Source organism: Fukomys damarensis, unplaced genomic scaffold (genome assembly GCF_012274545.1).
Source record: "Fukomys damarensis isolate Sample0158 unplaced genomic scaffold, DMR_v1.0_HiC HiC_scaffold_5, whole genome shotgun sequence".
NCBI classification, from domain to species: Eukaryota; Metazoa; Chordata; class Mammalia; order Rodentia; family Bathyergidae; genus Fukomys; species Fukomys damarensis.
Genome location: NW_022900917.1, coordinates 38,813,280 through 38,841,181, shown reverse-complemented (window position 1 = coordinate 38,841,181; position 27,902 = coordinate 38,813,280). Strand labels below are relative to the sequence as shown.

Genomic DNA, 27,902 nt, shown 5'->3' with positions numbered 1-27,902 from the left:
CAGTTCATCCCATTTTGTTGACTTAAATATCTGTGTTTTGTTTAGACCTTAGTAAAGCATTTATAAAAATGAACAATGGAGTGCTGTTTGTCTCACTTTCCAGACCTATTAAGGTATACTCATTTTTAGATGAAATCCTCCAACCCTCCTGGCTTTAGGTAGAATACCACTAAAATGCCAAGGCTTCCAAATTTATCTCATTTGGACCTTGCCCCCGAACTCGGTAATTGTCTATTTAATAATTGTTAGACATCTTTATGTAGATGTCAGATAAGCATTTCTAAGTAATCTGTCTTGTCCAAACCTGTTCTTCCAGTTTCTTGAATGACAACTCCATTCATTTTGATGTGTAATATTTTAGAAATATTCTTAACTATTCTCTCTCTTTTTAAGTCTCCCATTGTATGAGAAAATCCTGTTGGCCCTTTCTCTGTAACTTCAAGAATCTAACCATTGTTATCACCTTCTCTGCCTATTCAACCGAATCATCTCTTACCTTGTTTATTGCAGGTAAGATCCTTCTAGCTCAAGCGGTGTTTCATTAATAATTGATATGTAGTTTACTCTCGCCACAGCTGCCTGGACAGTCCTTTCAAAACAGACTATAGAACATGTCACTACCTGTAGTGATTCCCATTGCATGTCTCTCTCACTTCTATCCAAGGCCCTTATGGAGTATTCATAGAGTCCTGCAGGTTCCATGTGATTTGTTCTTTAGTTATTATATTCCAAATACCCAGCATCCTTACTTTCCAGCTTCCAAAAGCATCCCACACATGATCTTGCCTCTTTGAATTTGCAGTATTTTCTGCTGTTTTCTTGCTAAGTGGCTGTATGGCTCATTTCTCCACTCCTTCACGTCTCTGTTCCAGTGATCTTATCAGAAAGCCTTCCATGTTAGAACCCAGCCCCACCGTTCTCTATCCCTCATACCTTATTTTATAAACACTGAGAGATTCACAAAGTTTGTAACAGTAGAACACATTCAGAAATACAGATAAATTGATAGAAATACTGAGTGATCCAGGGTCTGGTTGCTAAGGTTAGACTGCCAATGGTCTGATATTTCTGTGCTTTATTCAATGCCCACTGTGCCGACTATGTTCCTTATGTAAACTTTTACTTCTTTTTACCTGTTTAGGATACTGCCAGGTATTCCTGTGTATTCTTTTGTGACTTCTTTTGAGCAATTTTTAAAATATTTATTTTGGTGGTATCTAGATGAATGCTTATCACATGTTGTTATTTTGAATGAGTAATTGTTGATGTTGACAGTGAATGTTTAGACCTTAGATTTTTAGTCAAATTATAATCATGACCCAAAGTAGTTCTTCTATGACCTTGTTTCATGGCAGGTTTGTGTTGCAAGAATTTAAATTACATGTCTTCCAAAATGCAATAGCTAAATCATGTTTGGAAAGATCCAAGGTACATGGTGAAACCTTAATTAAATAAGCTAAAGCATTTAAAGTCGCATCCAACTCTTAAGGCTTAGTGTGGACAATATTCTTATTTGTACACAGGACCATATAAGGCAAGTATCAACTTTTTTCCTTTTATTTTTATTAATGGTTCATGTACTTTATGTCTGTATAGAGCCTTTCATCACATGATAACCAGATATCACTCAGTCTTGGTCCACATCCTTAGCACATTACATCAGCATCTCTCAAACTTTTCCACTGAAATACTTCTAATATCAGAGGAAAGAAACATGCAGTCCCAGGGGTCTATCTGCGTGAGCCAAAGAAGTTAACTACAATCCAAAAGTCCTTTGTGTTGTATCATTAAAACTATGGAATTTTCCATTACACTCCCTGAGTCCATGGATTTTATTTTTTTTTAACTTTTTTTCATTGTTGAGGATTGAACCCATAGCTTTGTGCAGGTAGCTATTGAGCTACACCTTTAGCCCCACTGATTTCTATTTTGACATAGAATATTGGGCGATATTTAAATTATTTACATTTTACCCCTAATCTTCAAAAGTAAACTAACATAACCCATGTCTATCCGTGGCTTTGAGTAGTCTATAGGAACTGACACCAATTTAAATCCCTGATCTGAGACTTACTGCACAATCTCTGGAGAAAAGCAGAATGGATCATGCTTGTTAGACATGGCTTTGGCAGCTATTTAACTAAACTCACTATTTACAAAGGCTGCTATCTGATTGTATGGCTGCTCTTGGCAGCTGATAACTTCCTGTCTGATCCAATCCTCATCTCTAATGGAATGATGCAACACTATGTAATGAGTCCTGTTTTATTCATTCTGTTCTATTACGCCAAGGTCAATAATGCAACTAACATCCTGAAGGCTCAATTATACCTAAGTTTCACTGTGGTGTCACCTACCTCAGCACAAGATTTAGTTTAATAATAATGAATTCCTAAAAAGATTTTAATTACCTGAACTTGTAGAGCACTATAACACAGTTTCATCTCTAATTCATTTAGAGGTTTTCCCAGCCAATCCTCCAGGAAACAAACACTAAAAAGAAACCTAAAGGAAGAGTAAAAGCATGAAGGATGATCCTGTAGGTTGGGAGGATAGAGAACCTCTGTGTGAGGGAGCCATAGAAGGTAACATCATAGAAATAAGAAGTCAGATGATGGAGGAATATCACTTCTCACCTTCTCAGCCTTCAGTGCCACAGTAATAGAGTTGAAAGTGACTGGGTAAAAGCAATAGTACAGCCAAAAGAAGAAGGTGGGAAGAGTTGATCCAGAAAATGATGTGATTAAAGAAACATCTTCTGAAAACTAGTTGGGAAGTCCTATCTGGAGTACTGTAGAAAGGAGTAGCTGATAAGAAAGGGCTGAGGCTGTGCGCACAGTCTAAGTGTGTGGCACTAAGACATTGCACGGTAGAAAAGAGTATGGATTTGAAGACTACTTCCTGCCTGTGAGACATCTCTAAAGTGAGACTGTGACCTTACTGAGAAGGTCATACAAATGAATAATGTGATAAAACACAGTAATGTTTAGCACAGGGCCAAGCCAGGCTCTCAGAAATGCTGCAGACAGATTGGCAAATCTTGGGCTCTGGGGTCTGCTGCTTCGTTTTATGTTCTTTCAATGCTGATGGAACCTGTTGCACTATCCCCATCTTCTCTAAGGCTCACTCTCTTCAACTTGGAGGTAAAAATAGTAATAGAGCCTACCTGAGGAGGTAATTGTGATGATTAAATATACCAAGTGCTCAGTGTCTGCTTTTAAATGTATCCTCTCTGCCCTCTTGTGATAGCCTCCAATTGGAGCCCCCCCCAAAAGCAAAGAAACAGACACAGTAGATTAAAAATAAATAGGATGGAAACTGTGTTTATATTAAGGGTGATGTGAAAGGAAGTCAAAGACGACCTTAAGTACAGATTGGCACAGACTGGAGAACCAGGAAAATGAATGATTTTGGCTTGGAAGATAAGATTTTATGAGAGAAGTGATATCAAACTTGAAGAAATGGTAACTTCCCACTAGAAGTAATATAGATCTTTTTTGTTTGTTTGTTTGTTTGGTTAGGCCAATACAAAATTCAAGGGATGAAGTTCTGTAATTTGTTTTTTTTACTCTCCATGTATCAAGAATTAAGGTTTGCTGTTGCTCCGATTTTCACCAAGGAGCATCCAGCCCAATTTGCTGATCAGACTTTCTGAAGGGCATGAAATTTCATAGATGTGGCTACTTAAATATAGAGCAGGGGGAGAAAAAGAGAGAGAAGTTAAATTTTCTAACTGATTCAACACCTTTACTCTTGCACTGAGTAAATGGGAATTCAAAGGAGACAGATAACTTGTTCAAGATTAAACAGCTCCTGAGTAGACAAGCCAGGTGGAACCTGAACTCCCAAGATCTTCTCGTTGGCACTAGGCTTGACACCTTGCTGCCTTTCATACCAAGCAGGAGGGGTGAGGGACCAGATGTAAATCCTAAAATCACTCCACTGTGACACACCCAAACATACCTAGAAGTGTGCCAAAGCCAATCAAGTTGAAACTGTATCCTAATCACCATATTGAGTAAATCAGTGACTGCGTGACTTCTCAAAATAGAAAGTAAAGAAGGACAAAGAGAAGGAAGGAGGTAAGGGAGGGAGGGAGAGTAGATGGGCTGGGGATATAGCTCAGTGTGAAGGCCCTCGGATCAATCCTTAGTACTGGATTAAAAAAAATCTCTATTTGCTATACATGTAACCCTGTCTTCATTGAAGTTGGGGATATTATTTGTCATTGCTTTCCAAAAGTATCCCTCAATACTGTTCTTTTTCTGTGGATCTTGAAACCCAATTTGAGCCCCTAGAGAAGTCCTCCTGTACAGCTCCTAACTAACCCTGCAGCAGTACATTTATGCTCAGTCACAAAGGACACATATGCTATAGCTTAAAAAGTGAAAAATGCATCTCATGAGGATGCCAGCATTCTTATATTGCAGATATTTGCCTGAATAAAGGAGCATGGTGGAGTTGCATCATTTCTCAAAACATTAGCAAAATTGTACAAAGTTCAGCATGGTAGGAAGCAGTATCCCTGTTCCTATTTTAACTCTAGAGAAAAGTTAGGATGAAAGAATAGTAACATGCCTTAATCCCTCAATAAATGTTCTGTTGAAAACTATTTGCATTTTGGAGTTAAAGTATATTTTCTAGTACTTATCTCTGTTTAAACAAGACAGACTGTAGCAAGGAACGTTTCAATATATTTACTTTCTTGACACATACACTTAGTTTTCTAAGACAACAATATTAACCTGTCTGGCTATATAATTTTCTTTATGAAACCTAGTTTCTTTCAGATAATAACTGAAAATTAACTTTTTTAAATATATTGGCTTCCTGACATAACAAATATCATCTGTAGTGTGGCTACTCTACCTAAGTAGCTGAGATGGTCTCCTGAATAGCTCAATATGACTCATCAGTGGTTACAGACTAAAGCAAAGAATATTTTATACTTTTCTAAAGTATATATGGTAATGATTATATTGTGTTCTCTGGAATTTAGAAAACTTACTGACTAGTATTATAAAGGAGTTGCTAATTACAATAATAATATAATCATGTTGACACGGGAAGTTTTGTAATCTTCCAAATAATTCTGGTACATCCCAGAAAGTAGAACACCTGTATATTTGGCCGTGGCTCACCATGGTGCCAGACTCGACCTCAGACTTTTTCAACAAAAATGATCAGATAGTCATGGGCACTAAGGTAAGTTCTAGTTGACACATGGACAAATTTGATAAAATAACATCATTGAGATATTGCTCCCAAACACTGGAAAAAGTTGATATCTCATGATGATCCTGTATTTATAATCTCTTATGTAGAGAGCATCAAAAGAATCACATGGCCTAAAACCGGTGAATAATAAGGTGGATCCTCGTGATCAACATTTATTCAGACAGACTGGAAAAGCTCTTATTCTTTCCTTTGTAATGTCAGGGAATATGAAGTAAGCAGTAGGAATATAAAGAGGTACAGATACTCTGCCATCGCCATTGAATAATGTTGGCCCTGTCCCGAAACCCTTTCCATTGCTCTGACACTTTCTTTTTCCTGTTATACCTTGAAGGTTTTCATTATTCATGCATGCATTAATTAACTCATTCATTAAATCTATAAATAAATATTTATTGGCTTCTAGGTAATATGCCAAGCCAGAATAGAAAGAAAAAAAAATAATAAAATTAAATTTTTTTTTTTTTTTAGTTAGTGTTTTTATTAGGTGTGGGAGGTTGCAAACAATTTTTAAAATTGGAAGGATCAAAAGAGAAATAAATTTTAGGGATGCCAGGAATGAGCATGACTTTTAGGTATAGATAGCAGCAAACATGAACTGTCCCACTAAGGCATTGTTGCTGAAGTGATTCAGCTCTACAACTTGTCTATTTGTGGTCAGTTTGCCTAATTAAAAGTCTAGGTAGAGCTTCGATTGGCCTGGCTTAGTCCACGTACTCCTTGATTGCCAGACCATCCAATGGACCCCAAAGATCTGCCAGCAAAAGAAAAAAGGCACTATACAGGCAAAAAGAGCATATACCGACTACAGAGGGGTCTAGGTGGACTTCTGCTCATCATATAACATGAGACACGTGTCACCAGAGATCTACACAAGGTGCTGTAGAGAAAAGAGGTAGCGAGCCAAGAGAAGGAGAAAATTCTTATGTTGGGAAGTAGTGCAAATGAGTTTAGAAGGGAGCAGGATCGTAGAAGTCTTTAACCAGTACATTTGTGAGGTTGTACTTTCCCTTGTGAACAGGTACTGACTGAAGGATTATGTCATCAAAAAATTATTTTACTAGTGAAGCCATGGACAGATTAGAAGGCAAGGCTTAAGAGCCTTCTCCGTTACAAGAAACGGCAAGGATTGGCTTGAAAGCAGGAGTTAGGAGGGGACATACTGGAGAGACAGACAGTAATGTCTCATTGACAATGAGACATGAAAGAGAATTAAGATTCTGGATGGCTTTCTGGTTTCTTGTTTGCACCAATTGTGTGATCAGTAAGAGATTTGTGTTGAAATACACAGTAAAATGTTCTACTTTTGACACACTGATTTGATGTTTTTCTGAGACATCAAGGTGGTGTTTGTCCAAGAGGACATGGTGTATGAGAATTTGAAGACCAGCCAGGGAGTCAGGGCTGGAAATCTGGCAGTCTGCACTCTATGCATCTATGTGATTAAAGCCCTTAAGCCGGGCAAGATGGCCCAGAGAGGAAGTAGAAAGCAGCATTGAAATCCTCATGAATTATAGTAATTATGAGGCAGAAGCAAGAAGATTGGGTAAGAGCAATAGCGTTCCTGCTTTGTCCCTACTTATTCTGAAATGTATATAAGTTTGATAAATCTGTAAAAATGTAAATAAACTCTTTTCTCTAAAAAAAAAGGCTCTAGCATGATATATCCTGGTATATTCAGAGCTCTTGAATACATGAAATAATTGAAAGAGAATGTTTGATAAGTGACTAGCATTTAAATCAAACCAGTAAGGAAGGAAGAAGGATAAAGTACTTGATCAATGGCTACTGTTACGGTCAGGGTTTGCAAGGGAATAAATAGATTTAACACAGGACACATAACTTATAGGATTATTTTATAATATTCACTCAAAAAGTCAAATGTAGAAGAGCACAAGAGATCTTTCCACACACTAGAGACCCAAAGAATCCAGCCAAGGGCCTGGACCCCACGGCAGTGTCCCACAGAAGTCCAACTGGAGGCCTAGAACTCAAAGCAGTGTGCTCCAGGAGTCCAGCCAGAGGCCTAGAGCCCATGGCAATGTCTCATGCAAGTCCATATCAAGGATCTGCACCGGCAAGGCCCAAAGTGGTGGGAGCTAGAAAGCCTGTGCCAGTGGGGTGAAGGATTTGTGCCACCAGGCTGAAGAATCTACATGGAGCCAGGAATTAACACTCAAGGCAAAGATCAGAGTTCCTCTGATGAGAACAGAAGCCATTCTCAGTGACAGTGAAGACCTGAGCTCCTCCTCTGATGAGAACAGCCAAGTTCACATCAGGAAAACCAACAGCAGCAAGCTTCTCTGAGAAAATGCCAAAGGATCTTCCCCTCTAGTTCTCCTTTTATGCCATTGGCAACAAGCCTCAGGTGGATCTTCCATGCCAAGAACCACGCTGATTCAGTTCAGCTGGGAATTACAAGTTGACCATTACTTAATCTACCACAGGTGCTAAGTTATAGCTGTATAGAAGTGAGAAGTTCTACTGTGCTATTGCACGGTAGAATGATATAGGTAGCCATAATGAAACATGGCATATTTCAGAAAGCTAGAAGGAAGGAGTTTATTTCCACTGTAAAGAAATAATAAATATTTTAGGATATAAATATGTTTAACCTTATTTAAACATTACATAATACATATGTGTTTTGAAACATCACATGGCTCTCCATAAATATGAACAATTTTTGTTTTTACATGTTGATTTAAAAATTTGGCCAGGGATTTCTCTCAGTGTTTTCGCTTCCTGCCTCATAACTGCAAGGACCTGAGTTCGATCCCCAGTAGCAAAAAATAAATAAAAATTAATTTAAATTTAAAAATAATAATGTGAACCACATAAATCTCACAAAATATTGAAGAAACCAAGCAGATGCAAAAGACTTAATTGGTTCTATCTATTTGTTTATTTTGGTTCTATTTATGAAATAGTCAAAAACAAGCAAAAGTACTCCACGCTGTCGGGAAAGAGAATAATGCTTGGTGCTTATGGAGGAAGTGACTAGAAAAGAGAAAGGGGAAGAGGTAGGACCGTTGGTAATGTTTAGTGTCTTGATGATCACCAAGCTATTCACTGATGACAGATACTTTATTTTGATTATGCTTCAGTAAATAAATAGAAAGAGGAAAAGAAAGGTGGGAAGAAAGGAGAAGGAAGGAAAGAAGAGAAGGATGGAAAGAAGAAAAGGAAAGGGAGGAAGGAAGGAAAGGAGGGAGGGAGGGAGGGAAGAAAGGAAAGAAAAGAAAAAAGGGCAAAAAATGTGAAGAACAAAAGGAAAGGCTTTGAACTAGACTGGCATTTGAGAACTAGACTAGCTGACTTATGTTTAGCGTGTGAGAATTAGAAAGCCACTGAGTAATATGTATGAGATATTTACCTTTCAATGAGATGACAAATGTATCTAAATTCATTTTATAAGGTCTGTCCAACATAATTGTTTTTGTTAGTCTGATTTTTTTCAGACAAGTTCTTTCCATGTAGTCCAGGCTGGCCTTGAGCTCACAATGTAGTGCAGAACAGCCTTGAACTCATAATCATCAGTCTTCCAAGTGCAGGAATTATAGGCTTGCGCCACCTTGCCTGGCCTACTCAACATAATTTAAATGTCACCTTTATCGTGCTGCTACCCTATAAATAAACAGTCATCTTTATTCCTTTGCAACATTGTTCCTTTATCTATAAATGATTCATATCAAAATAAATTTAGTTTTCTGAGCAATGAGAAAGATTATAACTTCACTAAGATCAGGAAAAGCAAAAACCATTTCTCTGAAGTACAGTGGGATTTCAATGTGATTCTGGGGTGCAAATGTTGGGCTTAATATACACAGTATCTTTCTTTGAGTCAGAACAACAATCTTCTGACATGGCAGGGTCAGAAAGACAAGGCAGAGGAAGGACAACGTGAGTCTGTCAAGATGATGGGGAAAGAGCACGGCTCCCAGGCACATTTATGGCAACAAAAGTAGAGCATGGGAAAGGTAGCATTCTGCCACCAGTCTCTTTTCTTGAGACTTTGTCTATAAGATTACATTTTTCCCACTTGAAACTCAAACTCTTTCAGTTTATTCGTGTGTCAAAATCTTGAGCTTTCATACAGAAAAATATTCTGTCTCTTCTTTGGAATCTGCAGGATGGGCCTGTGGCAGCATAGCCTCCATTGGCCACTCATGTCCTGAAACAAGCCTTACCAGATCAATTTGCACTTCTCCAACCTGGAAGTGTATAATTATTCTTTTCTGTCGATTTTATATCTAAGAAACTTGAAAGAATGAGAAACAAATCTACAAGGCAATAAGTTGATATAAAAAATAGCAGTCAGTAAATGATCTTGCCACCATGGTAAGCAACCTAAAAACAAACCTAATCTCAGACTCAGTAAATCATTGAGTGTTCTGCAGTGACCTCTTAAGAAATTGTTTTGGTTACATGGTGATAAATAATTCTGAGGCTGCGATTGTTCCTCCCATGGTAAAATTAGATATGCTGAGTGATTTGGGTTAGAAACCAAACACTAAGACACAAAATTTGGAGATTAAACCTACAGCATTTTTACCCACATCAATACATAGAACTTGATGTAAATCCATCTTCAAAATATTTTACTCTCTGAGACAATGGTTTTCTTCCAAGCTTGATGGCTTAAATAATAAGGATGAGATAGATAGATGGTTCCCACACAATTTCTTGAGAAATCTACTCGACTCCTAGTATCAGTCACCTAGGAAGCTGTGTGTGAAGCAACTTGGGAACAACACTGAGAATAACAAAAAGCATCCTCCCCCTCACTGATAGAAAGTTGACAATGTCTTTGTAAAGCCTCAAAATGGATGAATATGTATGTAATTTACCTTGTTCTTTTTTTTTTCTTTTTTTTTTTTTTTTTTTTTTTTTTTTTTTTTTTGGTGCCATGGATTGTACTCGGATACTTGTGCCTGCAAGGCAGGCAGCAGAACCACTGAGCCAAATCCCTGGCCTACCTTGTTCTTTGATATTGATTGTTCCTGATAGCAACATAGTAGAATGTCTGTCCCTGAAAAAGTGCAATTTAAAAAAACTGTTAATCAATATAGGTTTTTTCATTCTCTCATAATTTTGTGAGCATTTTGGGGAAACAGAATTAGTGGTTTTACTCTTAGCTCTGTTGTCACCAAACAATGAAAATTTTAGATGACCTGTGTGACAGTAACAAAATTTTCCTCACAAAAACATAATTTTATGTGTATATCATATTTAGCCTATTTTCACATTTGACCTGTCATCTTTCTCTCTCATGAGGTGCTGAGAAAGCTGTCTTAGGAGATTTATTCTTTCTCATTCCCAGCAAGCTTACACCACTGGGACAGGCATGTGATTTTTTTTCAGTGGGAGAGGAGTTGCAACAGTGGAACTCATAAACAAACCACGGAATAAAAATACAAAAATAGACCGCATATAATTATTGTGCCATTAACACTAAGGTCACAAATTCTATTGCTCCAGGTAGCTAAAGAGTTCATTGACTCTTTCAAACTACAATTTTGTTTCACTAATTAAGTTAGGCAGTGACAATTGAACAATATTATACTCTAGAAAGATGTAAACAGCTTTGGAAATGGAGACATTGATCCACATGCTTTTACTTGAATATATCTTAAGCAGGGACCAAGATCTGACTTGCCCTGGGCACCTAACCAGTGGCTATTGTTGGGGACCTAGGTTTCTCTCAGCTATGATAGAAGCTAGGAGCAACAGGGCAGCTGGAGGAGCTTTGGAGGCAGAGGGAAGGACAGGCCAAACCTGTGAGAGAAAGAATGAAAAGACCAGAAGCCTAAGGTAACCCTGGTGAGTATAGATGGAATCAAGGTCTGGAAATGTTGAGGCAGCCCTGAGAAGTAGCCAGGAGCATTGCTCTATTTGAAGCTTCTGTAGAAGGTACACCTGTCTATCCTCCATACGGATACAGAAATCATCCTTGAAAAATACCCATCTGATTGTCTTTAACCAGTTTGAAATCCTTTATGGGTCTGTAACTTTCAGTTAAGAAAATAACTGAAGACCGTGTGTAAGATGTGTAGCTTTCTGACCTGATTTCTGTCCCTCTTTCTGCTCTTGTTTCCTGTTTATCTCTGAGGTGCACTCACCACTGTAGCCCCCAGAAGCTCTTCAGCTTCCACTAGTAGAATCATGCTCTCTCACACATCCTCATTGTTCTTTCGGCTGGAATGTCCATTCTCCTTGATCCATCCTGTAGCAAATTTCTGCTTATAGTTCTTGGAAAAACCAGCCCCCTCCTCTTTCTCTCTCCCTCTCCCTCTCCCTCTTTCTCTCTCTCTCTCCCTCCCTCCCCCCTACACCTGCATTCTTTATAGTATTCACTGAGTTTTTCCCTAATTCTTTATTATTCGTCATCTCCCCACTACTCTGTAAACTTCTTGAGTGTACAGTGACACAGGCTTATTTCACTTTGCATTTCAGTGACTAGAAAAGTACTTTGAAAAAATACTGACTAAATGAATGAGTGGGCTACTTTAGGGTATAATTACTATAGTTAGTATATGTTTCTTAAATTATGGTACATCATGTTCATAAACAACATTTTGAGGTGAGTTATATAGATGGATATAGATGTTAAGGTTTAGAGAGAGAGGGCCAGGGATTTAGCTCAGTGGTTTTGCCACCTGCCTTGCAAGCACAAGGACCCGAGTTCGATCCCCAGTGCCAAAATTTATTTCATTTGTGTAATTGCTTATCAATAAATGCATTCAGTGCATTGAACAACTGGTTGTGATAAGTACTGTGCTTGTGAGTATGAGGAGAAAGTGATTTAGATGTAGTCCTTGTCCTCCAAATTCATCCTTCTAGTGGAAACTAACAGGCAGTGGTATATAATAAGCATAACAGATTTGGGTAAGCACTATCCTCAGCATGATTCTTTGGTTTTAACATGATTGTTACTTTTAACATTCAATTTTATTGTGATAAAACATTTCCATACCATAAGATTTACATTCATTTTAAGTGTAGATGTCAGTGTTTTTTAGTTTGCTTGCAGTTATACAACCAATACCATGTCCTGATTTTAATACATTTTCCTCACCCTAAGAAAGATCCTGCCCATTAGCAATCATTTCCCAGCCTCAAGCACCTACTTATCTGCTTTCTGACTATAAATCTTTCTTTTCTAGGCATTTCCATAAATAGAATCATATAATATGTGATTTTTGTCAGAATTCTTTCACTTGACATGAAGCCTTTGAGATTATCAATGATGTAACATGTATTAGTACTTCATTCTTTTTAATTATTGAATAGAGTTGCATTATATCAGTATACCACATTTTGTTTAACCACTCACCAGTTGATTGACATTTGTACTCTTTCTCATTTTTGGCTAAGGACCTGGGAATTTAAAATGTAATTCTGGTTATAAGTTGGGTTTATGCTATGCATTGCCACCTATAAAATATGTGTTTTTTTTTTTTTTTTTTTTTTTTTGTATTTGGTAACCAGACTAGTACCCAGCTTCTTTTATTTGTGATGCTAAAATAAGAATATTATTTTTTTCTGAACTTACTCATTACATTAACAAGTTTGCATTAAAGCTTGCTTTAAACCATGGGGGAAAATATCCAACTTCTTACCCATGTAAATTGTGAACTCTGTCTACATTGAACTTTGAAAGCAGGAAATACTTCAGTTCCAATCTCCTCTGGATCATCTGCTCTGTAGAAAGGGCTATGAGTGAAACATCTTGGGACAAGATGGAATGCGTGAAATGCTGCCCAATAAGAGCAACCATATGATTTGATAATTATTGTTTCTTTCTCTCCCCAGAAGCAAATTGCTGTCATTACCAACTGTCATCAATTAAATCAGCTATCATCTCAGTGTCTGTAGAACAGTTGAGAATCCCTCCTTTAGGGGAATAAAGCCAAAAATAAATGTTCTCATTTCTCAAAAGTCATTCTGCCTTTTACATGGCACCCATTTATGCCTGCATGTCTGATAGTTGGCACTTTCTGTAATTCTTGCTTTGTCGGTCCTAATAATTTGAGCCAGGCAACGGAACCATTGAGCTAAATCCCCTGCCCAAGCCTACTAGATTTGAAAGCTTCTTGAAGACCATAACCATATCCTACTCGGTTAGGCCATCATTTCCAGAAATGACAAATTTCAGACGCTGATAAACTTTAACCATTTAATAAGCAGAAATTATATGACTATTTTATTGCACTATATCATCAAATACACAGCTGTATTTATTTCAATTAAAAGAACAAAGGATATGATAATTATTTCTTTAATTTAGAGGTCCATGAAATATAAAGAGCTGTATTTTTAAGTGTCTTTTAATGTAATGGATACAAGAAGATTTTCATAAGTTCTTTCACAGTTTGAAATGTGAAAGGAGCAGTTGACTTTCACTTTTGCAGAAGCCTCTGTTTCCATTCTCCTGAAACTAGTGACAACAGAATGTGTCTTGAGGGCTGTGAATGCCCACTGTTAGAGGTATCCATGGCAGACTCTGAACTTGCTTTACCGGTGGAACTGTGTGTCAAGTACAGTTGGTGCCCATTTTTGTGTGACTGTCTGGTTCAGCTCCCCCAGGCTAAGAGGCACTTAATTTGATATCCCTCTGAATTAAGTGTTTCTATAAGTTGACATTTTAAAACATAGGCTTTGTCTTCCCCCGTGCCTGTCACTCTCTATAATACTCTGATTTGAACTCTGGCACAGACATTCCCATGCTTTCCAGAGTAGCACCTACCTCTCACTTTGAGGACCCTTATTACCTTATTGAATTTATTACCATTTGACTTAAATCTTCTTATAACAGCCAATGCCAAAGTTGTCATAAAAAGAAAGAAGTCTTACATCCTCAAACTAATGCTAATTCAGGACACAATGGAAAACTCCTTCCAGGTAATTGGTTTTACATTCTGAAAACTCAGAAGTTATAAGCCTCTTAATTATTTTAGTGAATGTAACTGGTAGTTTTTACTCATGCTTAAGAGGCTAATTTGTTTACTGCAATAATATCCAACGTCTGCAGATGTCACAGGTTAATTACACACTGCAGCTACAAGTACAGCACCTGTCTAATCAGTTGATAGCCTCAAAATTCTCCATCCAGGGACTCTTTTTTTTAATTGATTTTATTGGTACATTTAATGTATACAATATAATGACATTCATTGTTGGAAATCTGTACCTTTACATAATCAACCGTGGTTCTTATTTTTTCCCCATTCCCCTGCCCTCCCTTCAACCCCTTCCTCCCTCCCAAAGACTTTGTTTCCATTATTTCTCATTTTCTCATACTGTTTCCATTCCTTTCTTTCTTTTCCCCTACCCTACTGTTTCCCTTTCCTCTTTGTCCCCTTTCTTCCTTTTTCACAAGATATAATAGATAATGTGAAATCCATCCAGTGATTCTTATGGAGAGCCTAGGAGTTTCCTGACTTTCCAAAGCTGATAAGAAAATTCAATGGCAGCTTCATCATATCGTGTCACCATTTTCCATTAATATTTGCATACCCAATCCTATTTCATTTCTAGCCTTGCCTTTTTTCTTCTGTAATTTCAATATGATAAGATTGAAGATCAACTTTCTTTCTATTCTAGTGCCGCTGAAAGACACTTGTTTGTGAGTGATTGATGATGAGATAAATAGAGAAATGAAGGGATAAATATTTACATGCACCAGTTTGGACATACCTACTGAATCTAGTAATAAAAGTTGGGAGCTTCTCCTTCCTATATCTTTGGGTTTTAAAATTTTATTCTTCTATTAATATTTTTTGTATTTAACAAAACCATCTGCCAAGAATTGAAGGTAAGACAGGGAAGTATATTCTTTACCACAAATAGCTTAAGAAACACTTCTCTGCCCATTCTACAGACACTTCATTGGTTTTGAGAATTGGTAGGTTCCTTTGTTTTGTATATAAAACTGTAGTTTGTTAGTATTTGTAAAAGTTAATATGAAAGCCCATCACCCACACTGTTGTAAAAGTCATTATGAAGGTTCTTTACTTCCAGTGGTCTGTTATATCTTCTGTCTGATATTAGGGACTGTTTGGGAGTTAAAGATATTTAAATCTTTAATTCCAAGCTTGTACCACAGAAATGCTTCCTATACTAATATCATCCCTTCTCACACACATGATCTCATAAATTATATAATTCAGTCATATCTGGAGTTATATTCTACATCACTGGTTTTGTTTCTGTTTTGGAGATTATTGGTACTAAAATTTTTATTCAGTACATTTAAAAATATATTAATGCCTTTCTTAACTTAGGATCTTTCTTAAAAATGTGAACTAGAAACAAAGCTTAAGTCAGAAAAAAATTCCAAAGTCAAACAGTACTACTGCTGATGATGTGAGTTTCATGTTTTGCTAATGGTGAAATTATGTAACTTGCTTTTGATAATGAAACAGAATATTATGATTATCATAATATTGTGATTTAATTACCATTTGAAAACCGTTTTTTGGTCACCAGTATTAGCTGTCTGGTCTAATTTGAACAAATGAATGACAACTGAGTACACTGTGCATTTCCTTCTTTCATTCCCAGCTGTCTTTCAGCCAGACTTAGTGAGTGCTTTGTGTGTGTGTCTGCATTTGTGTGGGAAAAGTAGCTGGAGATGGGGTGATGGGCTTCCCACAGCACCTTCTTACCACTGTTTTGTCCCTGTCCTCTACATATGGAGATCATTTCTTTGGCACCTTGATGTCCTTTTGCAAAAGCATTGCTGTGACATTCCTTGTGTCTGAGAGGATACTTGCTTATGTGAAACATTGACCTTTCTGCCTCCTTGTTATAAGGTTTCCTGGGACTTGTAGAGAGACCATGTTACTCAGGGGGCATACATACTATGTCTGTCAACCTTCACGTCCACCAGACAGCCAGGGAGAGTGCAAGCTGTGTGTTCTAAAAAAAGCAACAACTCCCTGTACAAAATGTCACTCATTTGGCCTCAGGCTGGTCCCAGCCTCAGAAAAAAAATATAGGCAGTTCATAATATTCCAGAGATATTCTTGGAATGACTTAAAATCTGGCCAGTTTAACATTATTTGTGCAGGACTGCTGTCTTGATAGTTGCAGAGTTCCAGTGTGGACTGGATGTCCCCAGAGAGGACATGAAAAGAAAAGCAGAGAAAATAAAAAGACCAGAGCAGGAAGAGAGTGAGAGTGTTCCTTGTCTCTGTTATCCCCTTTCATACCAGAAATACCAGCTCTTAACCTAAACACCAGCAAATTATCTGAAATTTGTATTTCTCCCTACCACAAAAACTGTGTTCTGTCTTTCCCTTTCTTGAGTTAACAGGAAAGCTTGCATTCAAATTGATTATTTTTTCAATCAAAATGGAATGTTTTTGGTTTTTTTGGTACCAGGGATCGAACTCAGATCCTTGCACTCACAAGGCAGGCAGTGGAACCACTGAGCTAACTCCCCAGCCCCATGAAATGTTTATTCTGGGGGTAAAATATGTATACTGGAAAAGAAAATAGAAAATGCATTTTATGTCATTTGTTTGTCCTCATGGGAGGAAGGAGAGTGATTAATTATATCATAACTAAATTATGAACTATTAAAGGATATGGAAATATTTTAAGTCTAATTTAAATTTTGTTTGTTTATTTTACAAAGGCCATTCCTTAAAATAATCCCCTTGCAGACATGCAAAGCCCTTTATTTTGCATGAAGTCCTTGGGAAGAAGATTGGCTTTTAGAGTCAAATCTGCAAGTTTGCATGTCAGACATGCCACATCTGTTCACTCACAAATGTTTCCTTTTGTTTTTCCTATTGGAAGCCTTACTTCATGTTCAGAAAAACCAGGGTTTATACATGTGGATTTGTTCCATTTGTGTACTCCTGCATTTTCAAGAAAAGCCTGCCTTAAGCAGTCATTCTGAAGAGCAAAAATAAATCCTTCATGTAGCACTAGTTTTTAAATAACAATAATTGTTAAATTTGTATGAAAAAATTTGATCAAAATGTTCTAAAATACAAAGACTTCTATGTACTATTAGGCCTTTTTAAAAAATGGTGTCCTTAAATCTTGTAAGAATATAAAGGATAGTAGAAAAAAGTCATAGCTTAATGTAGCTTCTCCTAGTATTGGGTACAGTGTGTTACCTATACTATCAATCTGGATCAATCAGTAAGTACTAGAAGTGGCTGTTTTCAATAATAAGTTTTATGACATTTTTATAGAAGCTAAATACAGTTTTTTTTGCTTTGTTTTGTTGTGTTTATTTGTTTTTCTGGTACTGGGGATTAAACTCAGGACCCTGTGCTTGTGAGGCAGGTGCACTGCCAACTGAGCTAGATTCCCAGCCCCAATACAGTTAAAAAAAAAAAAAAAGAACAAATGTAGCTCAATGGTAGAATACCTGCCTAGCATGAACAGGGCCCTAGGTTCAATCCCAAGAACTACAAAAATAGAAAGAAATATGAATATTTATTTATTTGTTCAACTTATCCTGCTCTAGGTTTCAGGCTTTTCACTTGATCCTTTTCCCCTAAAAGCAAGGACCCCTAACACTTCATCAAAATTAATTTATATCATTCAGTATATTATGCTGAATATAAAATTTCATGAAGATACAACTTTATGTATCTATATTTTCTCATTTATGAAAATGGATTGAGAATATATCCAGTTTATAAGAAACTTTTCAAAGTTCATATGGCTATGTGATTATAGCAAATATAAACTAAGATTTTTAAATATTAATCAAGTAATCTAACAAAATAAGTATTTGTGTGCCTGAGATTGAACCCAGGATTCCTGCATGGTAGATTAAACACTCTAACACTGAGCTACACCCCCAACAAAATATGCATTTATAAAACTGAGAGTCTTCTTAATCTGTTTTTTTTTTCATCAAGTTTATTGGTACATTTTAGTTATACAGTTCAGTTACATTCATCATTGGGATGTTGTACCTCTCTACATGATGTATTTTGGTTTTTATTTATTCCCCATTCCCTTCCCCTCCTTTCACCTCCCAAACCCTTCCCTGTTTACAAAGACTTTGTTTCCATGGTTTTCCTTTTCCTATATCTTTTCCTTTCCCTTCTTATCTTTCCCCCTACTACTCCAACTTCCCCTAGTTCTTTACACCTTTTCTTCCTCTTTCACATTATCAATTATACATTTGCTCATACACTTAGTTTTTCATACCAGAGAAACAATTCAGTATTTATTTACATATGTGTGTCTTATTAATTTCACTTAAGGGTATGGCCTCAGTGCATCCACTAATCTATAAATGACTCTAGTTTCTTGCCATTCTTTATGGCTGAGTAATATTCCATTTCATTTTTAAAAACACGCACATTTTCTTTATACAGTCTCCAGTTGATGGGCATTTTGGCTGTTTCCAAGTTTTAGCTATTACAAACTATCCACTATAAACATCAATGTGGTATGATTATTTTAATTCTTAGGGGAAGATACCCAGCAGGGGAATATCTGGGTCAAATGGGACTTCTAACCCTAGTTGCTTGAGGTAACTCCTTGTTGATTTCCACATTGGTTGCACCAGTCTGCACTCCCACCAACAATGGAGAAGGGTTCCCTTCTTCCCACAACCCTGCCAGCATTTATTATTGGTTGATTTCTTGATAGCTGCTATTCTTTCTGGGGTGAGGTAGAATCTCAGTGTTGTTTTCATCTGCATCTGTCCAATGACCAGTGATGTGGAACATTTTTTCATATATTTATTTGCTGCTGTTACATCTTAGTCTGAGAAATGTCTGTTCATTCAGATGCCCATTTTTCAATTGGGTCTTTATATTGGGGGGGGTTCTTATTTTTTGAGTTCTTTATATATCCTAAATCATAGACCTTTGTCTGAGGAACAGCTGGTAAAAATTTTTCTCACATTATTGGTTATCTCTTAGCTCTGTTGATGATTACTCTAGCAGTGCAGAAGCTTTTTAAAAAGATGAGATCTCAGTTGCTGATTCTTTGTGCTAGTTCCCATGCCACTGAGAATTGGTTTATAATCTTTTCCTATGCCAGTGTCTTCAAGAGTTCTACCTAACTTATCTTCCAGGAAGTTTAGTGTTTCTGCTTTAATATTTAGATCTTTAATTCTCTTGGATTTTAGTTTAGTGAACAGTGAAAAATAGGGGTCTAGTTTTAATCTTTGGCAAGGTGAAATCCAGTTTTTCCAACACCATTTATTAAAGAGGCTATCTTTCCTCCAGTGAGGATGTTGGCTCCTTTATCAAAGATGAAATAGCTGAGTAATCTGGAGTTGTTTCTGCATCTTCTAATCTATTCCACTGATCCTCGGGTCTGTTTTTGTGCCAGTGCCATGCTGTTATCATGGTGGCTTGGTAGTATAGTTTCAAGTTAGGGATCATGATAACCACTGACATTTATCTGTTGCCTAGAATGGCTTTTAATATTCTCAGTATCTTCTGGCTCCAAATGAATTTTTGGGTTGCTTTCTGTAGTTCAATGAAATACACTGTTGTGATTTCAATCACGATTGCATTGAATCTGTATAGCAGTTTTGGAAGTATGGCCATTTTCACTAGGTGGGTTCTTCCTACCCAGGAATAAGGAATTTCTCAATTTTTTTATATCCTCTTCAATTCTTTTTTTTTTCAGAGCATCATAGTTTTCAATGTAGAGGTGTTTTGCTTCATTTGTTAGATCAATTCTTATATATTTCTTTTTTTTTAATGCTGTTGTGAAAGGGATTGTTTTCCTAATTTCTCTCTCAGTGAGTCTGTTATTTGTGTACAAAAAGGCTATTGACTTTTAACTGTTTGCCTTGTATCCAGCTACTCTACTGAATCTGTCAATGAAGTCTAGAAGTCTTTTGGCAGAGTTTTTTGGGTCTTCTATGCAGAGTACCATATCATCAGCAAATAGTGACCATTTAACTTCTTCCTTTCCTTTCATTTCTTTGTCTTGTCTAATTGTGGCTAATGTTTCCAAAACTATATTGAACAGGAGTGGTGATAGTTTTGTTCCTGATTTTAGCATAAAGGTTTTTACTTTTTGAGTGAAATTTTTTACCAATATTGGCTGTTGGTTTTTCATAGATAGCCTTTATCAATTTGAGATAAGGACCATCTATTCCAATTTTCTTCAGGGTTTTTATCATGAATGGGTGCTGAATTTTGTCAAATGCTTTTTTTTTGCATCTATTGAGATGATCATATGGTTTTTGTCCTTGACTCTGTTAATATAGTGTATTACATTTATTGACTTACATATGTTGAATCATCTTGCATGCCTAGGATAAATATGACTTGTTCAGGGTGTGTAATCTTCTTGATGACCCTCTGTATTCTGTTTGTCAGTATCTTATTGAAGGTTTTTGCATCTGTGTTCATTAGGGATATTGGCCTGTAGTTCTCTTTTTTGGTTGAGTCTTTCCCTGGTTTTGGAATCAAACTAACACTTGCTTCCAAGAATGAATTTGAAAATATTGTTTCCCTTTCAAGTTCATTGAAAAGTTTAAAGAGTAGTGGCAACAGTTCTTCTCTAAATGTCTTGTAGAATTCAACCATGAAGCCACCAGGATCTGGACATTTCTTTTTTTTTTTTTTTTTTTTTTTTTTTTTTTGGTACCGGGGATTGAACTCGGGTCCTTGCGCTTATAAGGCAGGTCACCGAACCGCTGAGCTAAATCCCCAGCCCTTTTTTTTTTTTTTGGACATTTCTTATTTTGGTATATTTTTAATTATATTTTCAATTTCACTGATTGTAATTGGGGTGTTTAGAATTTTTTATCTTCTTCATTCAACTTTGGTAATACATATGTATCTAGAAATCTTTCCATTTCTTCTGTGCTTCCATTTTATTATAGTACAGGTTATCAAATAGGTATTGATGATCCTCTGGATTTCTGCTGAATCTGTTGTGACTTCACCTTTTTTATTCCTAATTGCATAGTTTTGAGACTTTTCTTTCCTTTTTTGATAAGGTTGGCTAAGGGTTTATCAATTTTGTTTATTCTTTCAAAAAGCGAACTCTTGGATTTGTTGATTTTTTTTGTATCATTCTCTTAGTCTCCATTGCATTGATTTCTGCTCTGATCTTTATAATTTCCTCTATTGTATGAGCTTTGGGTTTCTCTTGCTCTTCTTCTTCTGGGAACTTAAGATTCAGCATGCTGTTGTTTATTTGAGCTCTCTCTCTTTTCCTAGTGTGGGCATTTACTGCTATGAATTTCCCATGTAGAACTGCTTTCATTGTATCCCATAAATTCCTGTATGTCATACTGCTATTATCATTAAATTGTAAAATTTTTTAATTTCTCCTTTAATTTCTGCTGTGACCCATTGGCTGTTCAGGAGAGTGTTATTCAATTACCATGTGTTTGTGAAGTTCTTGGCATTTCTTATGCTCTTGATCACCAGTTTAATTTCACTATGGTCTATAATATACATGGGATAACTTCATTTCCTTTGCATTTACTTAGACATGTTCTGTGAACTAGTATATGGTCTATTTTGGAGAATGACCCATGTGCAGCTGAAAAGAGTGTATATTCTGATTTTGTAGGGTGGAACACTCTGTAGACATCTATTAAGTCCATCTGTTCAAAGTCTAGGTTTATTTCTAGTATTTCACTGATTTTTTATCTAGATATTCTTGTCTATTTGTGACAGTGGTGTGTTAAGGTCACCCAGTACAATTGTATCAATGCTTATTTGTTTTTTCATGTCCCTTAATATTTGTTTTGTAGGGTTGGGGGAATTAGTATTTGGTGAATATATATTTATGATTGTCATCTCTTCCTCTTGAATTTTTCCCTTTAGAAGGATGTAGTGACCTTCTTTGTCTCTCTTAATTATCTTTGGTTTGAAATTTCTTTTTCTGCAAATAAGATAGCTATCCCTGCTTTTTTTCTGGGTTCCTGTTGCATGGAGAACTGTTTTCCATCCTTTTACTTTTAGTCTATGAGTTTCGTTTTGAACTAGGTGTGGTTCTTGTATATAGCATGTTGTTGGATTTTGCTTCTTAATCCATTCCGCCACTCTTTTTGTTTGTTTGTTTGTTTATTTTGGAGTCTTTTGAGTCTTCTATTGGACTTTTGCTTAATTCACTCATGCAGTGTTCTTACATGAAGAGGTACCTCTAAAATGCAGAATGAGCCAGCCACACATTACACAAGAACATACCAAATACCCTTTTTCTGGCATAATTTCTCTATTGTTGACTAATTCAAATCATCCAGTGTGTTTCCTAGAACTCATTTTTGACACATTCGTATACTGTGTTCATAACCCCTTAATGAATCACTGAAAAAAAATGGTCATTATTTAAAACAGTCAAGTTGTTTCAGAAATTTCTTTATCCTAATTAGTTGATATTTTCTGTCTTATATTTTTCAAGGCCTCATGCAAATTATTTTCTGAGACCTCTTGCAAATTAAGTATTAGCTCTACAAGATGACATGTCAAATTAGAGACAAAAGTAGAAGGTAAATTGAATCAAATTGTAGCCTAGGATGCTGTAACAAATAGAGAGGTTGCGGGGAGGGAAAGAGAGAGGGCCTTATAAAGTGATTTAGTGTCTGGCCATTGCAGAGTCATCTATCGGAGGCAGTTTGGCATAACCTTGTCAGAAGACTCAGGGATAAATCTAATGGTTTTTGAAGTTTCCCTCTCTGTTCTGCTTCCTTTATTATTTACTTCCTCAATAAATATTTATTAAGGGTTTTCTTTGTGCTAAGTGCTTGGGCAGGAAGCCAGGTGTGATGTTCAGGGCAGAAATGGATCTTGCCCTGAAGAGGTTTATAATCTAGCAAAGCAGTAAAATAGGAATGAGTAAGATGCAAGGGCTGAGGATCATGAGAGTTGTATGAAGTGATACAGTTATTCACAAGAAAAATATAACTTTCATTTTGGGAATTAAGAAAAATATGTATCTCATGGATAACTTGATAAAGGTGATAAACCTTTCTCCAGAAAAATATACTTCCTGTTATGTACATACATCTAATCTCAAAAAGTTCACACCATCACTGGAGACTGTGCGTGTGTGTGTGTGTGTGTGTGTGTGTTCATGTGTCTAAACCTTGGCTAGGAATCCCTGACTTTGAGAATGAGTACTATACTTGAGCTTTCAAGTTCAGGTAGGGTTTGAATGGAAGGATACAACAGATAGACTAGTGAACAGAGGGAGCACTGGGAGGGAATCAGGAGCCGGGAAAACAAAAGGTACAGTCCCATTCTGATCTTAAATCCCAATTTATTATATAAGAAAAAGTCTTCTGTATGAATCATGTTATTTTAGGGACCTTTATGAGCCTGACATGTGAAAAGTTTCTCATTTTGATAAAATCTTTTCATCACTTGTCTTTTTCCTGTACTGAAAATGGTTCATTTTTCTTACATATTAGTCAATGGGGTTCAAATAGAGTAGGCATCATTAACATTAAAGGGACCTTTTGATAATATTTCTAAGAATTCATACTAAAGATATAATCATGAGTGTGTTTTTAGGTGCAAAGTTTCAGCAACAAGTACATTAATTGAGTGTAGTTCTCATAGCCAAAATTAGAAAGTGAAAATGGGGGCTTTGTGTAATTAATTTTTTATCTTTCCTGCATACATCTAAAATGGCGTTATCTCAAGAAACTCTAACTGCCACTTTATATCATCCCAGTTATTCATATGTAAAATGAAAAAGTATTTATATTAGCATATAACTATTTAATTCATGTAAACATCACTACTGCCTCATTGTTAAAGACTATTGCTCTGTCCTTTGACATTACTGTGAGTGTTTCAAGGACTGTATTCAAAGTAAAAGGATTAGTAGTGCAGATAATTAAATTATTCATTTTCCATAGCATGTGAAATATGCCATGTTCTCCTCATCTTGGAAAAGGTGAGAATGGATCCACCTTCTACAACTGCAGTGTGCATTAACTGATCTAATACTTGCAAAATGCCTGTGAAAGTCCTAGATTTATAATAAATACTCAGTAATACCAACTATCGTTGTCACCATCACCATTAATGTTTTACTTTTGCTCTGGATATTTTATATGTCTTTCCAATACTAACTGTTTTTAATTGAGAAGTCTTCACCCAATTGAAAATGGATTAGCATTAGAAATTAAGCCTACTAGTTCAGAAAATCTAATCCAATTTCAGAAAATTAAAATTGACCAATAAGTAATTTAGGAATCAAAATTTAATATAAAAATTATTTTTCCTAATATGAAACAGTATTTGAATAAAGTACAGGTTATTTAAATAAGTTCCTCTAAAGCTGTGGTTTACAAAATGTGATTTCTGCACTGGTAACATGAGAATCATGTGGCAGTTGTTAAAAATGCAAATACTCCAGCCCATCCCAGACCTTCCATCCTACATTCTGGGGTGCAACTGAGCAAGCACAGGCAGGCCTCACCTTCAGATGATTCTGATACATGGGAGTGTTTGAGAACCAGCACCCTAACACATTTCAGATTAAAACCAAACTTCACTGTGGGACAGGTAATGTTAGCTGCACATTAAAAATATTTTAACCATTTTCTTTAGATTCAATATTTAAGAAATTAACCATTGCATATAAGTGAGTACATTGCATTTGCAGTGAAAGTCATTCAGTGTTCAAGGTATCTGTTAGTGAACACTGTACCATCATTACTTCCCTATAGTCCAAGCAAGCTGATACTGTACAGATGTAGTATGGACTGTAGTATTTTACACTACATTTGTCCCTTTAAATATATTCTTTGTTTCCTTGTATTTCCCTCTACTTCCATTTTTTTCCTATTTCTTTCACTAGGACAAGGGTTAGGATAGAGTAGGCATCATTAACATTAGAGGGACCTTTTGATAGTATTTCTAAGAATTTATCCTAAAGAAACAATCATGAGTGTGTTTTTAGGTGCAAAGATTCAGCAACAGGTACATTAACTGAGCATAGTTATCATAGCCAAAAATAGAAAACACCTGACTCTCTAATAGTTGGGAGAAGAGAAAACAATTTTAGGAACATATACAAGAGGAAAAACTGTGCAATCATAAAATAATATGGTCATAGCATAATTTATTAAGTGAAAAAATTACAAAACAACACTTTTTATAAAAAATAAATATATGCAATATTGTACCTATAAATGTTAAATATTAACAGTGATTATTTCTGGTAAGATCACAGGAAATTTTATTATACTTTTTTTCAATTATTTTTATTTTCTAAGTTTTTTAAAGTGCTTTTTCTAACTTGTGTAACAAATACCTAGCAGAACAAAATCCATTGAGCAACTCTCTTCTTCACCTTTGTCATTGATAAAGAGGTCAAAACCCTAGTTGGCCTTTATCTCTGTGAGAACACGATCTCATCAGTGGATGCACATGCCCCAAACATGTTAACTTGTGTTAACTCCTCTTTGAGGGTAGAGGAACTCACTCAACCCTGCCTTCCTTTGCAAATAACTTAGTTTCTTCTCCACCCTCCAGCTTGTTATCTCCCAGGGAACTTCCCCCTGAGACCAAGACAGATGGGAGTTTTTCAACCGGGCCAGAAAAATGCTTGCATCTTCAAATAACCAAATGAATTGTGCCAGCAGTACCAAGTCTATACCTGTTCCTATTCTTGATATTCCAAAGTTATGAGAATGCTCTGTATGTGGCCTGGTTGTAGTTTTGTCTCAGCGAGAACTCTGATTTTGTTTTTATTTTGTGTTTTCTCCCCCAGAAGCGAGAAAATAGGACATGCAGTCAATTACTTTGCTAGTGGCTGATCAGAAACCTCAGACTCTCTGTGCATCACAGATGAAGGGAGGACTGACCTTGCAGTCTTGGGCTGCCACTCTTGGAAGGAAAAAAGGATGTGGAGAAATTGAGCCATGATGTGCCATTCATTTAATTCAAAAACCAGCTTCTGCCAGGAATATTCTGGAAAAATAGTATACTTGGGCTATTAAATGTCCTGTTCTGTTAATGAGATTCCTCTCAGCTTAGTAGGCAGAGCTCAGTCAGGGAATCTAGTAGAGAACTGTTGTCTCTTAGAGACTCGGGAAGTAGCTAGGTCATCAGGTTTTAGGGCAAATATTTGGAAACAGGTTTCCCAGGGATCTGATCCCAGAGCCATGTTGTTTTGTTGACCTTCTGTAGGATCTGTGTGGGCTTCCCTTCTGCGTGGTTCTTCCTAAGGAAACTTGAGGATTGTTTCTCATCTTGCTGAAGCAAACAATTAAGAATTCTTATGTAAATATCAATGAATGCTTAATCAGAGACCAGCAAGGGGAGAATATGGAAATCAAATGCTTTTTCTTTTCCCAGCTGTACCATTTTATACACAGTTCTAAATCTAATCATAGTGCTAATTGGGAGGTGAAAGCTTAACTATATGTTTATGCAAGGACATGACAAATATTCCCTATTGTCATGCTATAATGGTGTCAGGGTCCAGCTTCAGGGAAATATCTCAGGGATGGAGACTGGAAGGCAGGAATTTATCAGGAAGTGCCACTGAACTCTCTACCTCTGGGTGAGAATGGAGGAACTTAGAGACCTGAACTGGGCAAGGATAAACTGGATTTCAGCATCACCACCATAACTTTCACTGGAGTTATGTTGACCCTTTAACCATCAGATCAAGGGGAACTGGCCTTTATACCTCTACACTGATCAGTCCTTGGATACAGGCTGAGCCATGATCATGGACAAAGTATGTCTCTAGAGCCTTAGACAGTCCTTATAGCAGGTGTCAGCTAACAGGTATTGGCTTCCAATACTTTCAGCATTTGGGATGATAAAGGCTTTTGTGATGGAGATAGGGTGGTAAAAAAGTTGGTCCATGCCCTCATATCTACTGAAAAGGATAGCTTCTCCCCTTGCCAAAACATGACTCTGGTAAGTAGTAAAACGTTAGTTTTAGGACAAAAGCTATAATACTATTCAGTGCCCCCCCAAAAAAAAACCCATGAAAATGCTGTGTGATTAGAGAGGAGCCCTTGGATATGTCATTCTTCTATACTAAATAAGTCTTCTAAACATCATCCTATTAATATCTTTCTCAGTAACAGATAGCCTTTGATTCTATGCTCATAAATTTAAAAATAATAAAGTGTCCAAAATGAGGCCAAAGACGGCTACCTGCATTTGAATTCTCATTGTATGGCTTCCAGAGAGTAATTGTCCCCTATGTAAACCTTACAGCTCAAAAATCCATTCTTCAGTAATGTCAGTGACCATGATAAACAGACCTTTGCTACTAGGGTTAATTGAGAGAAATCAGGTCCAAATTACTTTATCAGTCATTTAGTCAGTGACATTTATTGAGCAAATAACCTTTATATAAAGGTTGTAGGGCACTACCAAAGTGGAATGGAAGTAATGATTACGAACATTTGTCTCATTGTTCATAGTAGGATATTTTTTTTTTTATTGAGTTTATTGGTACATTTAGGGATACAGTACAGTTACATTCATTGTTGGGATCATGTACCTTTACATGGCAAGTCTTGATTCTCATTTTTTTCCCCTTACCTCTGCCCTCCCTTCACCCCCTCCTCCCCTCCCCATCTACAAACACTTTATTTTCATCTTTTCATTCTCTCACATTTTTTTCTTTTCCCTTTTTGTTCTTCCCCTACGTATCACACCTTCCCTACACCTTTAGCTCCTTTCCTCCCATTTCTAAATGTCAGTAATCTTATTAGAATCTTA

At 36.5% G+C, this 27,902-nt stretch overlaps 1 protein-coding gene across 1 annotated transcript in view; it reads left to right on the top strand.

The window, feature by feature from the left end:
• The window catches only part of Kcnb2 (potassium voltage-gated channel subfamily B member 2), a 461,074-nt gene that overhangs the window by 141,120 nt on the left and 292,052 nt on the right, over nucleotides 1–27,902 (top strand). The gene's annotated exons all lie outside the window — the stretch shown is intronic.